We start from the raw sequence: 16,507 nt of genomic DNA, 5'->3' as shown, positions 1-16,507 counted from the left end.
CGACCGGTCTTTTTGTGTATTTGAGCCCCGTTTTCCCTTTTAAAGCTCCCCGTACGTGCATTGGTGGTTTTATGACTTGCGAGGATAGTTGGTTTCGTTTCGGGGTTGTTTTTGGAATGATTTGGGTCGATTGGTTCTTAGCTTAGAAGTTTAAGCTGGAAATGTTGATGAAGGTTTGACTTTTGTAAAAACGACCTCGGAACAGTATTTTGATGGTTCCAATAGGTTAGTATGGTAATTTTGGACTTAGCCGTATGCCCAAAATTAGATTCGGAAGGTCCTAGCTTGTTTTGCCGAAAGTTGGCAATTTGAAGGTTTAGAAATTTCCTAAGTTTGACTGTAGATTTACTTCATGTATATCGGACACAAAGTTTGGTTTCGGGACTTAGAATAGGTCTATTTTATCATTTGGAACTTGTCTGCAAAGTTTGGTGTCATTCCGAGTTGGTTTGATTGGAATCGAACGCTTGGTTGTAATACTAAAGATTCTTGAGTTTCATTTTAAATTTTCATGTGTTTTGGTGTCCTATTCATGATTTTGGATGTTATTTTGGTATCTTGAGAGCGAGAGCGAGATCGAAATCGAGTTTGTATGATGTTTTTAGACTTGTGTAGATGTTTGGTATGGATCCACGAGGGCTCGGGTGAGTTTCTGACGCGTTTTGGATTGGTTTGGTCATGTTTCATAGTTGCTGGTGCTGAAAAGATGTTGCAAGTCTTGCAAATGCGAGATCTTTTTCGCATTTGCGGACCTCGCATTTGCAAGGTGAAAGTGAATTTGCAAGGTAGGAAGTGTATTTGCAAGGTGGGAAGCAAATTTGCAAGGTGGGCTGGGGGCTGTAGTGTTCGCATTTGCCAACTTTGGATAGCAACTGCGAACTTTGGATCGCATTTGCGATTGGGGATCCTGGGCAGGATCACTTTTGCGAAGGGGACTGGCGTTGCATTAGCAACATTTTCTGGGATTAGCAAGCGCCATATTTGTAATGGATTTTCCGCATTTACAACCTCCGCGACTGAACAAAAGGTTGGGATTTCAGGACTTAGTCTCATTTATCACATATTTTAAGCCCTAGACTCTATGAGAGGCCATTTGAGGAGGAGATTTTCATACACAACTTTGGGTAAGTGCTTTTGATCCTTTTTTTATTACATAACATGATTTTTTATGCGATTTAACATCTACATCATGAGAATTGAAGGGAATATTTGAGAATATTTGCCTATTTTTGAAAAATATAAATTTGAGATTTGAGAGTCGAATTGGACTCAGATTTGAAAATTAAACACACATATGAACTCGTAGGATTATAGGTAGTCGCGATCTACCTTTTAACTCGGGTTTTGACCGGGCGGGCCCAAGGTTGACTTTTGAGAAATTGTGTAAAGATCTTAACTTTATTAATCAAAATTGATTTTCTATTGCATTGTTTGATATCATTAAGTCGTTTTGGTTAGATTTGACTCGAGCTGAGGTGAATTTGAAGGGAAATGCTAATCTTAAATGTTGAATTGGCCTAATTGAGGTAAGTATCTTTCTAACTTTGTGTGGGGGAAACTTCCCCTTATGATTTGGTCTAATTGTGTTATTTGTACTATGTGAAAAGATGTGTACATGAGGTGACGAGTGTGTACAGGGGCTTATGTGTGGAAATTGACCTTGTTAGATTCTTAGGCTATTAAGTTGCCTTGAATTGAAGTTGTTTCTATATGGAACACATTTCATTGTTGAGTTTTTCTCCGTTTCATTGTGTTGTTGTTGTAATTCTTGTATACATTATTGTTGAGCCATGGACTATGTATTGTTGTGAAATTGCCATTGTTATTCGGGCAATATGGTGGCGTGTGTGCACATCTGGAGTGAGTTGATTGTTGTATTGTGATGAGATGCGCATAATGTGGCGTAAGGGTGGTGTGAATTGCTGCGCATGCGGCGAAATAAGGTGGCTTATACGCGTGTTGCTAGTAAGGGAAATACTTCACTATGAGGCACACGCGGCGAGATAAGGGGGCTTATGCGCGTGAAGCTATTTGGGAAAAATGTTTTAAAATGTGAAGCTCACGCGGCGTTATTAGGATGATTTATGATTTGTGACTTGTGATTTGCGATTATGAGGTGTGGTACCTCGGGGTGATTCTTGTTGTAAATCTTGCGTTGGAAGGCTTGAGGATTTGAACTGTCATTGTTTTCCTTAATTGATTCACTTATATTTTAACTTTGTTTGGTTAACTTGCTGTGTTATCACATGTATACTCTTTGTTGCCATTTATCGTTTTTGCTTTCCATTGTTAGATTTATATTGATATTCTGCACAGATTTTATCCAGTAACTGTCTTGACTTGAACCTCGTCACTACTTCAGCGAGGTTAGTTGGGCACCGTTTGTGGTGTACTCATACTATGCTTCTGCACATTTTTGTGCAGATCCAAGTACCTCTTAGTGTGCCGGTCATTAGTGTGCAGATTTCGGGATTGCTGTGGAGATTTCAAGGTATACCGCTGTTTCGCTTGCACGTCTCAAACTCACCTTCTAGTGTCTTTCTTATTACTATTATTTTGATTGCAAAACAATGATGTATTTTGAAATTCTAGTGTATATTCAGTAGAGCTTATAAATCCATACTAGTGGTTTTGGGATGTATTACTATTGATCCTTTTTCAGCTATGTTATGCCATTTATCAATTTTTACTTAATAGTTAAATGGGTTTAATTTGTAAATCTCAGCATGTGTTAGGATTACCTAGTCCTAGGAACTAGGTGCCATCATGATCCTTAAGGTGGGATTTTGAGGTCGTGACAAATTGGTGTCAGAGATCTAGGTTCATAGGTTTTACGAGTCATAAGCAAGTTTACTAGAGTCTTGTGGATCGGTAAGGAGACGTCTGTACTTATATTCAAGAGGCTACAGAACTATTAGGAAGTTCCACTTCTTTCATTCCTTATCGTGTAGATTTATTGATATCGGAATTTGAGCCTTTATCTTTCTATTCTCTCATAGATGGTTTGGTTACTGACGATGCTCCCCGATACCGTGGTTGCTAGAGGTCGGGGCAGAGGCCAAGGCAGAGGCGGAGCACGTGCTTCAGCTAGGGCCGCGATTGAGGAGCCACCAATAGCACCGGTTGGTGAGCAGGCACCTGAGGCGCCTATTGTTACCCTTGGTATTCAGGAGACTTAGGCGCACTTCCTGAGCATGTTCGGCACCATGGCTCAGGTGGGATTGATCCCACTTGCACCAACTGCTTCTCAGGTTGGGGGAGGAGCTCAGACTCCCGCTTCTCATACTCCAGAGTAGTAGGCCCATGTTGATCAGGCTCCGGGTGTTATGCCGGTACTGCTAGTGGTCGCGGTTCAGCTTGAGGTCAGACCAGTGGCATTAGAGGAGGAACAAAAGAGGCTTGATGTCACGACCCCGTTCACCCTCCATGAACATGTCGTGATGGCACCTAGTTCCTACAACTAGGTAAGCCTATCAATTCGGAAAACTTAACTTGCGAAATGGTTAAATAAGGCTAAACATATTAAAATATTAACTGCATATAAGGCCGCTCGGCCTATACAACCCAAAAGAAATGCGGAAGTCTACAATTCAATCCCAAAACCCGAAAACTCACGGGAACCACAGGCTAACAGGAACATAGTACGCTGCTCTAGCTCCAGAATATCTAAACAACTGAGAGAAAACGGATAAACTAAATACTAAAGCTGGAACAGAATAGAGACTCCTGGTCTGCGGACGTGGCAGATATACCTCGAAGTCTCCGTGTATCTCCTCGCCTCAAGGATAGTGCGCCTGAGAAGAGGTACCTGGATCTGCACATGAAGAACATGCGCAGGAAGGGCATGAGTACACCACAGCGGTACTCAGTAAGTGCCAAGCCTAACCTCGGTCGGGTAGTGACGAGGAAGGTCAGGGCCCTACTGAGATAAAACATAATAATTAATAAGATAACGGAAACAGTTTAAATAAAGTCTACAATGAGAATCTAACCAGATAAATAAGGAAGAACAGTAGTAGAAGGCAAAGGTAACAATACAAGGAGTACCGCTCTCAACAAGGAATAATAGTCGGGGATCTCTTAGTATCCCGAGGATCTCTTGGTATCCTCATCACATGCACCAGGGATCTCTTGGTATCCCGAGGATCTCTTGGTATCCTCATCATAAACACTGGGGATCTCTTGGTATCCCGCACCTCAGTCCAGAATATCTCAAGTACAGGGGGGGATCTCCCGGGAAGCCGTCCCGTAGTCCCAAATTAAACACACAACAACAACAATTCGTAATTCTCGGAACAATGCTAAAAATCAGGACAAGAAGTAGTAAATTATAGCCTAACATGCTTCACAGAGTACAAATAGCACAGCTAAAACAAATAAGCAAGTAAGCCAGCTAAACATGAGTCTCTAAGCTAGCACAGGTATAAGCTTACAGTTAAAATGAACAAGTAAACAAGAAATCTCAATTTAAATACTTCAAGTAGAAACGGGTTTACAACAATTAGCTCAAGTACGCGCTCGTCACCTCACGTACGAGGCATTCAAATATTCAAAGATCATATCCTAAGGGGAAAGGTCCCCCACACAAGGTTAGACAAGCCACTTACCTCGAACCGGCTCAATATCAACTAGAAATCACGCTCTTGCCACGAGTATCCGACTCCAAATGGCTCAAATCTATTCAATTCAATTACACATTGTAAATAACATCGCAAACACCTGGTTTTGCTAATAAATTCAAAGCTACGACGTAAAATTAGGTGAAATGACCAAAATGCCCTCCAGGCCAACGCCCCGGAATCGAATAATTTTCACATTTTCAGAACCCTCGTACTCTCACGAGTCTAACCATATAAAAATCTCCCAAATCGGAGGTCAAATGCTCACTCAAAACTCCATAATTTAGCCAATGAAGTTTTACCCCAAATTATCCAATTTTTGATCCTAAATTCGAATTCCAATGATACATTTAACTATATAATGATGAAATATAACTAGAAGGGATTAAGGAAACGTTACCTAATAGTCTTCTCTTCAAAACCCACTCAGAATCGCCCTTACCCGAGCTCTCAATTGATTTTTTTTGTAACTTATGAACTCAAATCCTCGAAATTTCTATTTCTGCCCAGGGATTTCCACTTCTGCGGACAAGGGACCCATCTGCGGTCCCGCTTATGCGGAACAGATGCCGCTTCTGCGGCTATTAACTAAAAATCCAGGGGTTCCGCTTCTGCAGTCTTAAACCGCACCTGCAGTGGCCGCTTCTGCGAAATACTTACCGTTTCTGCAGTTTATCACCAATGACCCAGGGCCGCATCTGCGACTTATACCTCGCAGGTGCGTAACCGCTTCTGCGGTCAAACTTCCGCACCTGCGGAAACTGAAGGGAGCCCAAATTCTGCTCCTGCGATGGGGTGTCCGCTTATGCGGCTCCGCTTCTACAGTTCCCAAGCCGCAGAAGCGAAAATACGAGAAGAGAGAAAAACCAGCTGCTGCAACACTTCAAAAATTCTTCCGTTAACCACCTGAAATCATCCCGAGGCCCCCGGGACCTCAACCAAAAGCACCAATCACACCTAATACCTCATTCAAACTTGTACCAATCTTTAAACCACCTAAACAACGCCGGAAACCCGAATTAATCAAAGATTTAAGCCTAAGAACTTCAATTTCCAACAAAACACGCTTTCGATCAAAAACCTACCCGAACCTCGTCCGAATGACCTGAAATTTTGCACACACATCCCAAATGACATGACGAAACTACTGCAACTTCCGGAATCCCATTCCGACCCTCGGATCAAAAACTCACTATCGGGCTGGAAGCTTCAAAAATACAAACTTCGGCATTTCAAGCTTAAATGAGATACGGACGTCCAAAATACCTTCCGAACGCGCTCCCAACCCCGAAATCACCTAACGGAGCTAACAGAACCATCGGATTTCCATTCCGAAGTCGTCTTCACACTGTTCCGACTTCGGACCATTTTTCAACACTTAAGCTCTCATTTAGGGACTAAGTGTCCCAAAACACTCTGAATCCGAACACCGAACGTCCCGGCAAACCAAAATAGCAGAAATAAACTTAGGGGAAGCAGTTAAGGGGGGATCGGGGCATAAATTCCAAAAACGACCGGCCGGATCGTTACACTTGAGAGGTTCAAGAAGTATTTTCCTCCTACTTTTAGTGGTGGAACTTTTGAGGATACACATGGTTTTCTAGACCAGTGTCACTGTATTCTATGTACTATGGCATAGTAGAGGTGAGATGGTTCGACCATACTACTTTCCAGCTGATTGGGTCGGCGCATATATGGTGGCAGGTAGTGGTGGCAAAATGGTTAAAACAAAATAGTTAACCATCCATATTATCCATTAAAAAATAGGATGAATAATGAACTTTTTAAAAACGAGTTAGATATGGATAAGAACTATATTATCCATTTAGAAAATGGATAACCAATAGGTAACCAATGAGTTTAACTTTTACATTTGTAAAGCCTCAAATTGGGGGTTCCTCAAGTTTGGGAGACTATAAATTCCCCAAAAGTGATCATATTCAAGAAGTCATGGATAATATGGTTACCCATATTATCCACCGATTAACCCATTTATTACCGGTATTAATTATTGGTCGGGCCCGATAATTTATCCGTTTTTCATTACCCATTTTTACCCGAACCATATCCGACCCGACCCGTCCTTTGCCATTCCTAGTGGCAGGCTTATGAGGAGAATAGGCCATCTGATGCAGTGCCACTTACTCGGTTGCAGTACACTGATATGTTTTTGAGGGAGTTCGTTCCACAGACCCTCATGGATGCGTTGCACACGAGTTCGAGCAGTTGCCCCAGGGTACCATGGTGGTGTTAGAGTATGCTATGATCTTTAGTGAGTTATCCCGTCATGCACCTGCTTTGGTTTCTATAATTAGAGAGAGTTCACAAATCTATCGAGGGCCTCAGTTATGGTCTCAAATTTAGGATGGCACGGGAGTTGGAGACTGATACTCCATTTCAGTAGGTAGTGGAGTTGCTAGGAGGTTGTAGCGTATCTGTGATCAGGAGAGAGGGGATAGGGAGGCCAAGAGGCCTTATAATTTTGGAGGATTTAGTGGTCCCAATCGGTAGTTTTAGCTCGTCATGGCAGAGGTTATTTCAATCAACCGGTTCAGTCAGCACTTCAGGTTACTCATAGTGCTCCAGCTACTCAGGTACCTTAGAGTACTCATTTTGCACAACCATCTTCCAGTGCACCATCTACACGAGGTTCCTACAGCGGCTATTCTAGCCATCCGGGTCAGACTCAGTACAAGCAGCCATACTCGTAGAAGGGTTGTTTTGAGTATGGTTATACTAGGTATATGGTGAGGGACTTTCCTAGACATAGGAGGGGTGGACCTCCAAAGGGTACTCAAGCTATGGTTGATACTCTAGTTGCTACTCCACCGGCATAACCAGCTAGGGGTGGAGGACATGCGGGTAGAGGGCATCCTAGAGAGGGAGGCTAGGCCCATTGTTATGCTTTTCTAGATAGGACTGAGGCTGTTGCATCAGATGCTATCATCACAGGTATTGTTCCGATCTGTCATAGGGATGCATCAGTTTATTTGATCCGGGTTCCACTTATTCGTATGTGTCATCTTACTTTTCTTTATATTTGGATATGTCTCGTGATTCTTTGGGTGCTCCTGTCTATGTGTCTAAGCTTGTTGGGGATTCTATTTTGGTAGACAGTGTCTATCAATCATGTTTGGTCACTATCGGGGGTTATGAGACTAGGGTTGACCTTCTATTATTCAATATGGTGGACTTCGATGTGATTTTGGGCATGGATTAGTTGTTTCCCTATCACGCTATTCTATTTGTCACGCAAAGAGCGTGACATTGGCTATGATGGGGTTGCCGAGGTTAGAGTGGAGGGGTACATTGTGTCATGTTCCCAGTAGGGTGGTATCCTTTCTAAAGGCACAACGGACGATTGAGAAGGGGTGCTTGGCATACTTAGCCTTTGTGAGGGATGTTAGTGCTAATACTCATACCATTGAGTCATTTTTGGTAGTGAGAGAGTTCGTAGATGTGTGTCCAACAGACCTACCAGGCATGCCACACGATAGGAATATCAATTTTGGTATTGACTTGGCGTCGGGTACTCAACCCATCTCTATTCCACCATATTGCATGGCACTAGATGGGTTGAAGGAATTAAAGGAACATCTTTAGGAGTTGCTTGATAAGGGTTTTATCAGACTGAGTGTCTCGCCTTGAGGTGCTCTTGTTTTATTTGTGAAGAAGAAGGACGACTCTATGAGGATGTATACTGACTACAAGCAGTTGAACAAGGTTACAGTCAAGAACAAGTACCCACTACCGCATATTGATGATTTGTTTGATCAGATTCAGGATGCTAGGGTATTCTCGAAGATTGATTTGAGATCATGGTACCATCAACTGAAGATTTGTGCTTTAGATATTTCGAAGACTGCTTTTAGGACCCGTTATCACCACTATGAGTTTCTAGTAATGTCTTTTGGGTTGACCAATTCCCCAACAGCCTTGATGCGATTGATGAACATCGTGTTCTAGCCATATCTTGATTACTCTATCCTCGTGTTCATTGAAGATATATTGGTGACTTCTCGCAACTGGGAGGATCATGAGCAACATTTGAGGATCGTGCTTCAGACTTAGAGGAGAAGATTCCATATGCTAAATTCTCCAAGTGCGAATTTTGGCTTGATTCGATGTAATTCTTGGGCCACGTGGTGTCTACTGAGGGGATTAAGGCGGACCTGTAGAAGATTGAGGCAGTTCATGTTGGTCCCGACCTTCTACCGCTACTGAGATCCAAAGTTTTCTAGGCTTGGCTAGTAACTATCGCCGTTTCGTGAAGGAGTTTTCATCCATCGCAGTTGCTTTGACTAGATTGACTTAGAATGGTTTCCCATTCAGGTGGTTTGACGAGTGTGAGGAGAGCTTTCAGAAGCTCAAGACTACCTTGACTACAGCTTCAGTTCTGGTTTTGCCTTCACCATCAGGTTCATATACAATTTATTGTGATACTTCACAGATTGGCATCAGATGTATGTTGATGCAGGAGGGTAGAGTGATTGCTTATGCTTCGTGTCAGTTGAAGCCCCGTGAGAAGAATTACCTAGTTCACGATTAAGAGTTGACAGCCATAATCCACGTGCTGAAGATTTTGAGGCACTATCTTTAAGGCGTGTCATGTGTGGTGTTCACGGATTAGGAGTCTACGACACTTATTCAAGCAAAAGGATATAAACTTGAGGAAACAGAGGTGGTTAGAGCTACTAAAGGACTATGATATCACCATTCTTTTAATCCTAGGAAGGCCAATATGGTGACCGATTCTTTGAGTAGGAAGGCTGAGAGCATGGGTAGTCTTGCTATTATTCTAGTTGGGGAGAGACTGTTAGCTTGGGATGTTCAGGCTTTGGTCAACAGGGTCATGAGGTTGGATGTTTCGTAACCTAGCCAGGTGCTTGCTTGTGTGATTTCACGGTCTTCTTTGTTTGAGTGCATCAAAGCGCGTCAGTATGATGATCCCCACTTGCTTGTCCTTAAGGAGACGGTGTAGTATGGTAATGCCAAGGAGGTTGCTATTGGGGATGACGGGGTATTGAGGCTGCAGGGTCGAATCTGTGTTCCAAATGTGGTTGAGTTGCATGAGCTGATTCTTGAGGATGCCCATAGTTTGGGGTATTCCATTCATCCGGGTGCCTGAAGATGTACCATGATTTGAGGCAGCACTACTAGTAGAAAATAATGAAGAAAGATATTGTAAGTATGTGGCTCGGTGTTTGAACTGTTAGCAGGTGAAGTACGAGCATTAGAGACCGGGTGGTTTGCTTCAGAGGCTTGATATTCTTGAGTGAAATTGGGAGCGTATCACTATGGATTTTGTAGTTGGACTTCCATGGACCTTGAGGAGATTTGATGTTGTATGGAGTCATTGTGGACAGACTGACCAAGTCTGCACACTTCATTCCAGTCATGACTACCTACTCTTTAGAGCAGCTGGCTCGGATTTATCTTTGTGAGATTGTTTGACTTCATGGTATTTCGGTGTCTATTATCTTAGATCGAGGCACACAATTCACATTGCATTTTCAGAGAGTTGTGCAGCGTGAATTGGGTACACAGGTCGAGCTGAGTACGACATTTCATCCACAGATGGACAGACAGTTCGAGTGCACTATTTAGATCTTGGAGGACATGTTACGTGCCTGTGTCACTGATTTTAGGGGTCCATAAGATCAGTTTCTACCACTAGCCGAGTTTGCCTACAACAACATCTATCGGTCGAGTATCCAGATGACTCCTTATGAGGCCTTATATGAGAGGTGATGTCGTTCTCCGGTTGAGTGGTTTAGGCCTGGGGAGGCTATGTTGTTGGGCATTGATTTCGTTCAAGATGCCTTGGAGAAGGTGAAGCTGATTCAGGATTGGCTTCGCACAACACAGTCCAAGCAAAAGAGTTATGCTGATCGAAGAGCTCGAGATGTGGCATTCATGGTGGGTAAGAGGGTTCTGCTCGGAGTTTCGCCCGTGAAGTGTGTGATGAGGTTTGGGAAGAATGGCAAGTTGATCCCTCGATATATCGGTCCTTTTGATGTTCTTGAGAGAGTTGGTGAGGTGGCCTACAAACTTGCATTTCTACCCAGCTTATCGGGAATTCACCTGGTGTTCCATGTTTCCATGCTCCAGAAGTATTGTGGTGATCCGTCTTATGTGTTAGGTTTCATCTTAGTGCAATTGGACAAGGATTTGACCTATGTTGAGGAGCCGCTGACTATTTTGGACAGTCAATTCCGGAAGTTGAGGTCGAAGAATATTTCATCAGTGAAGATTTGGTGGAGAGGCCAACCGCCCGAGGATGTGACTTGGGAGACCGAGCATGATATGCAAAGCTATTATCCTCATCTTTTTGGAACTTTAGGTATGTCTCTATACTCATTCGAGGATGAACGTTTATTTAAGAGAGGGAGAATGTAACGACCTTATCATGCCCCAAACCTGGGGAGGTGTGGGTGGCACCTGGTGCCATACTCGACCCGAGTGTACCACTCTGTAACTGTGAACTCTGGAGGGGTAACCCTCAACTTAGGCCGACGAGGCCTACCTACAAACTGACAATACCAATTAAGGCCGATGAGGACATATTCTGAATCATCTGAAAATAACGTCCCTTTCATTTGAGGGGTAAACATACCAAAATTCTCATATACATAACTGTGTAGGCTGACGAGGCTGTCATGAACGTCTACAACCAGCAATACCAAACTGAACATATACACAGGGCTAACAAGGCCACAATACTTATATACAAAATATACAGGACTCGTCTACAAGCCTCTAGAGATAACTAAATTGTATCATGGTCGGGACAGGGCCTTGACCTACCCATCACACCTGTATATATATAAAATGGTCGCCCCCTGTGGCAGCACGTAGCAGAGCAACAATATGAAGATCAGGAGTTAATATTTTTGAAAGATAAATTTTTATGGCAAATAAAGATAATGTTTAAGTTCTAGGGAAATGGAGTTTTCCAATACAAGGTCTATTGTGTGTCCCAGATATAGATGATCCACGGGGCATGTTGAGAGTGGAGGTGAATTACCTCCCCCCCAATCTATTCATCCAGATTTGACAATGATGTATAATGGTACCAGAGACATGTACTGTTGTGCTATTGCAACAAGAACATTGATGAATTTTGGCATAGTAACCTATTGTTCAGTGAGTACATATAGAGTATCAAGGCCCAAAAGCTGATACAGGGGATAGAGTTCCTGATGTAGAAATAAAAGAGTAGTTCAATAATAAAGTGCAGTATAGGTTTAACCCATTCTTATTAGAAATATTAATCTAGGGGGTTGATGGTCGACGCATTTACAAGATTAACCCATTTCTTACCAAAATGGAGCTATTTGCATAGTCGAGAATTATATAAGTGATAAATTGAGAAGACAATACATTTCGGGGCATTCTAGTGTATATTACCTTAGATAGAGGATTCTAGTTACAGTGAACTTCTAAAGATTCCTCCAGAAAGGTTCGAGGGTACATTAAAACCCCGTTATAGTTTATTTCGAATAAGTGACCAGGCCGAGCTCACGATTCAGTCGCTCGATGATATGTTGCAGGCATGTAAGCTTGATCTAAAAGAGGAAAATTTACCCTACAATGAGTTTTGCATTATAACATTTATCATTTTATCATCACAATGGATCCTTATTAGACCTTGTATGGTTAGGAGTATATATCTTCTATCGAATGATTTTACGTCAAAAAATAGGGGTTTTCTAGACCTATATTAGTCCACTAGACTGTCGAGGAAATTAAGCTCCTTGAAGAGTGAATATTAATAATTCAAGATTTGCCAGAAATCGAATGCTGATGTGCGACGCCGAGAGTTATATAACTATATTACAATTGAGTATTCTTGAAGGTCCCCCCCTCCCCCATAAAATGCATAATAAGATTTGACCAGAAAGTAAGTTTAGCCCAAGATACATTGGATTATATAAGATCACTTAGACATATGGCCAAGTGGCCTATGAGCTTGAGTTACCTCCAGAGTTAGAGGAAGTCCATTATGTTTTTCACATATAGATTTTACGGAAATGTATAAGATATCCCTCTCGTATATCACATGTCGAGAATATTTAGATTACGGAGGATCTATCTTATGAAGAGATCCTAGTTGCTATCCTAGATCATCGAGTTCGAAAGTTGCGGACTAAAGAGACATCCTCTGACTAGGGTGTTGTTGGAAAAGAATAAGGTAGAGGAGATGATTTGAGAGTTTGAGGAAGACATGAAGATTAAATATTCTCATTATTCCAACTAGAAGGTTTATATTGAGCCTCGTGCGATACGATTTCTTTATCTATGTCCCATAGCAATGGACTTATCTTATATACCTTAATTAGGTGATGATCCCAGCAAAAATATGATAGATTCAACCTAGATTCCTAGTATGGACAGGCGAGATGATTTAAGGCTTACTATATAGATTCCTTAATGAATAGATGGTCGTGTGAGGCCAATTGGATGTTATTATGCTATTTTGTAGCCCTGTGTGGCATTGATTGTGTGTTTGGGCTGCTTATCAGGTTTCAAATAGCCCTATTTACAAAGGAAACTCTGCCAAAATTTTTAAAAATCTTGAGATTTAGAATATTATTCAACATTCGAGGACGAATGTTCCTAAAGAGGAGCGAATGATGTTACACCCCATACTTTTGATGTTGATTCAATCATTAGTTAACTAACGTAATCCTAGAGGTTTTAATATCCTTCCAAAAGGTTAAGAGAGGTTTATTGAGGTAAATAGTAAGTTTCGTAAGAATTCAGCACTATACGAATCAAAGAAAATACTTTTCGACGAAGTACGCCAAAGGGAACTCGATTGCCATAGTTGTACTTTTGGGGTAAGAATAAGAGTGCTTAAAATGATAATAAGGTATTTTAATCTTAGAATAGTTGTATGTTAAGCTTTGAAGTCAAGTAATTTGTAGAACAAATATTTGCAAAGGTTGCTGCAAGACACGTTCATAATCTTACTAAAATTTCGGTCTAATGTCACTAAGATTTTCTCCAAATGTACTTGGATTAATGGGGTGATCCACCCACCAAATTGAATCACTAAGAGTCTAGTTTTCAATGCATTAAGCCGTTCATCGATACGGCATCAGAGTAAAGGGATATTCGAGTTTTTGCGAGACAACACAAGTAGCTCCCTATGTGACCCACTTTAGGCAGTGGAAATATTCAAGATATATATCAAATGCCTACAGCCTGTTTTCATTCATATTTTTCACTATTTCTAGATCCAAAACACTCCCAAACCCTGTCTAAGAGTATCTCTAGTGCATTGTGGTGACGTTGAAGGTTGTTCTAAGTGAGAGTAAGCTCATGTTTTGATCTAACCTTTGTGATTGAGGTAATATATTGCTTCCTCCATATTTTCTTGTGCTTGTAAAAGTCATGGCTAAGTTATATGATTTAAAACCCGTGAGGTAAAGCCCGAAAATCGTAGTTATGTTTGGTTATCAAGTATGACACTGTTTTGATGTCACGTCCAAACCTGAGGAAGCACCCGGTGACTCATTTGACCAAGCGTACCAACTTGAGACTGAGGGACTCTGAGTATGCAATGTGATACTTTGGCCGTAGGGCCACATTGTAGGAAAATTTTTGAAACAAAATATAAAATTGAACAGAGACTAGCTCCAATTGAACATCAGTATAAAGCTGGGCTAGCGAGGCCGTCATAACTACTACACTGACAAACCAAAAAAATATACATACAAGGCCTACGAGGCCAACATACTGCACTGACTGACATGATATGTCTACATGCCTCTATTGATAGCTATATTGTGGTCGAAACAGAGCCATGACCTACCCATGTAATATGTATATATATATAGATACACACACACACACACACACACACACAATATGTACTCAAAACCCTAGACCCAGACACCTAGTAACTCCAAATGACATGGAGCTTACCGATGAAGCTGAACTCGGACAGCACCTACTGAGGAGGTTTACCCCTTGGTTTATCTAAACTTGCAGGCATGAAATGCAGTGTCCCTGAAAAAGGGACGTTAGTACGAAATAATGTACCGAGTATATAAGGTAATAGAATAACTTAAAGCTGAAACTTAACTGATAATATAATAACTGAAAGTAACTGGGTGTGAAATATGATTTGAAGATATGCTTACTTGTTGATACTTCCTCCACTCCCTCAATATAGTAAGTAATCTAGTTGTCCAGCCCTATAAGGCTCGGTATGTGTAACTTCTCGGCCGTAGCAGGCTCGCTCATAGGCGCTCGGCCGTACTAGACTCCGTATCTCAGCTATTCTGGTCTCGTTCATATGCGCTCAACCATAGTAGGCTTGTTATATAACTTACCATCTGATTAGAGGTACCCAATAGGGGCCTGCCAACTGATTATACCTCAGTGGTGGTAAAAATATTATGTGTGTATGTATGTATATGTGTGTGTGTGTGTGTGTGTGTGTGTGTGTGTGTATATATATATATATTGACCTCTACTGTCCTGACTGATGGAAGACAATAGTTAGTTGTATAGAAAGTCCTGAAAAGGGAGAATTCTGTAACTTATGAGACTAGTTACGGGATCATGCCAAAAATGAAGGAAAGGCTTAGCCTTAACATACCTTAACCCTGTTGAGTCATAAATACCTTACAAGAAACATTCAAACAAATAAACTCAATCTACCATAGCGGAAGGAGATTCAAAATCAGTGTTGAGTAAAGGCTAAATCTATGACTTAAGCAAGTAGCTCGTTTACGTAAATTCGGGCAGCATCTCCCTTGTAACAAGTGCCTCCTCCAATACCATACACTAACAACAACAACGAGAGAGATACAATAAGAACAACATCAGTAATAGGGTACAAAATATTTCATTAACAAGTCATCAACATATCACGACGAGCGGCAAGCTCGAATTGAATCCATTTAGCGCCCTTCAACCCTATTATCATACATTAGTTAACATAACAACATGTACAGCATGATACCAAGTACAATTGGAGGACTTCCAACCTCCTATTAATCACATAATTCCAACTCAAACAGCCCAACAATCCAGCAACAATAACAAGTACAATTTTCCATTGTTATACTGTCCTTTATCTCCTTATTCACAATACCAACAACAAGCTCGACATGTAGAAAATATATTCATGAGAAAAACAACACAAACAAGTCATTTTCCAATGTTTCCAACAATTTAAACTTCATGGAAGCAACCTTTCAAAAATAGTCCATTAAGAACAATAACATCTCAAATTATTTGAAGTCCCCTCTTGTAGTATCTTGCTCAAATAACGCAACCAACATACAAACAACTTCAAGTACAGGTAGTAGAGTATTATACATACCTAAAACAACATCAAGCACTTGAAATTTCAGCCAAGCACTGCTCACACCAATCCTCAATGACAACACAACCTCAAAGAGGTGTTGTTATTCACTAGAACTAACTTTTGATGTTGAAATACGGTGTAATTACTTTGGAATCATCCTTGAAACTTTCGAATCTGTTTAGGAGGGTTAGGAGGAGAGTAGGGACAAATTTGGGTCAGTTTTAAAGTGAAGTAGGTCGACCACCACCTAAGTGGGTCCCATTGGGAGCTGCTTGCGTAGTCTTGCAAAAACATGAATATCTCTCTACTCTGATGTCGTATCGACAAAAAGTTTAATGAGTTAGAAACTAGACTTGTAGATATTAAATTTTGGAGGTAGATCATCCCGTAATTCCAGGTATACTAGGAGAAAAGCCCAGTGACATTAAACCCAAAGTTCAGTACAATTTATGAACATAACTTGTGACGACTTTCGGCGACTTTTTTTTCACAACTCGCTTGACTTCAAAAGGTAACACACAACTATCGTAAAACTAAAATACCTTAAAAATAACCTTCTTAT

The sequence above is a fragment of the Nicotiana attenuata genome, unplaced genomic scaffold, assembly GCF_001879085.1.
Source record: "Nicotiana attenuata strain UT unplaced genomic scaffold, NIATTr2, whole genome shotgun sequence".
Lineage (NCBI taxonomy): Eukaryota > Viridiplantae > Streptophyta > Magnoliopsida > Solanales > Solanaceae > Nicotiana > Nicotiana attenuata.
This window is presented reverse-complemented; position numbering follows the sequence as displayed.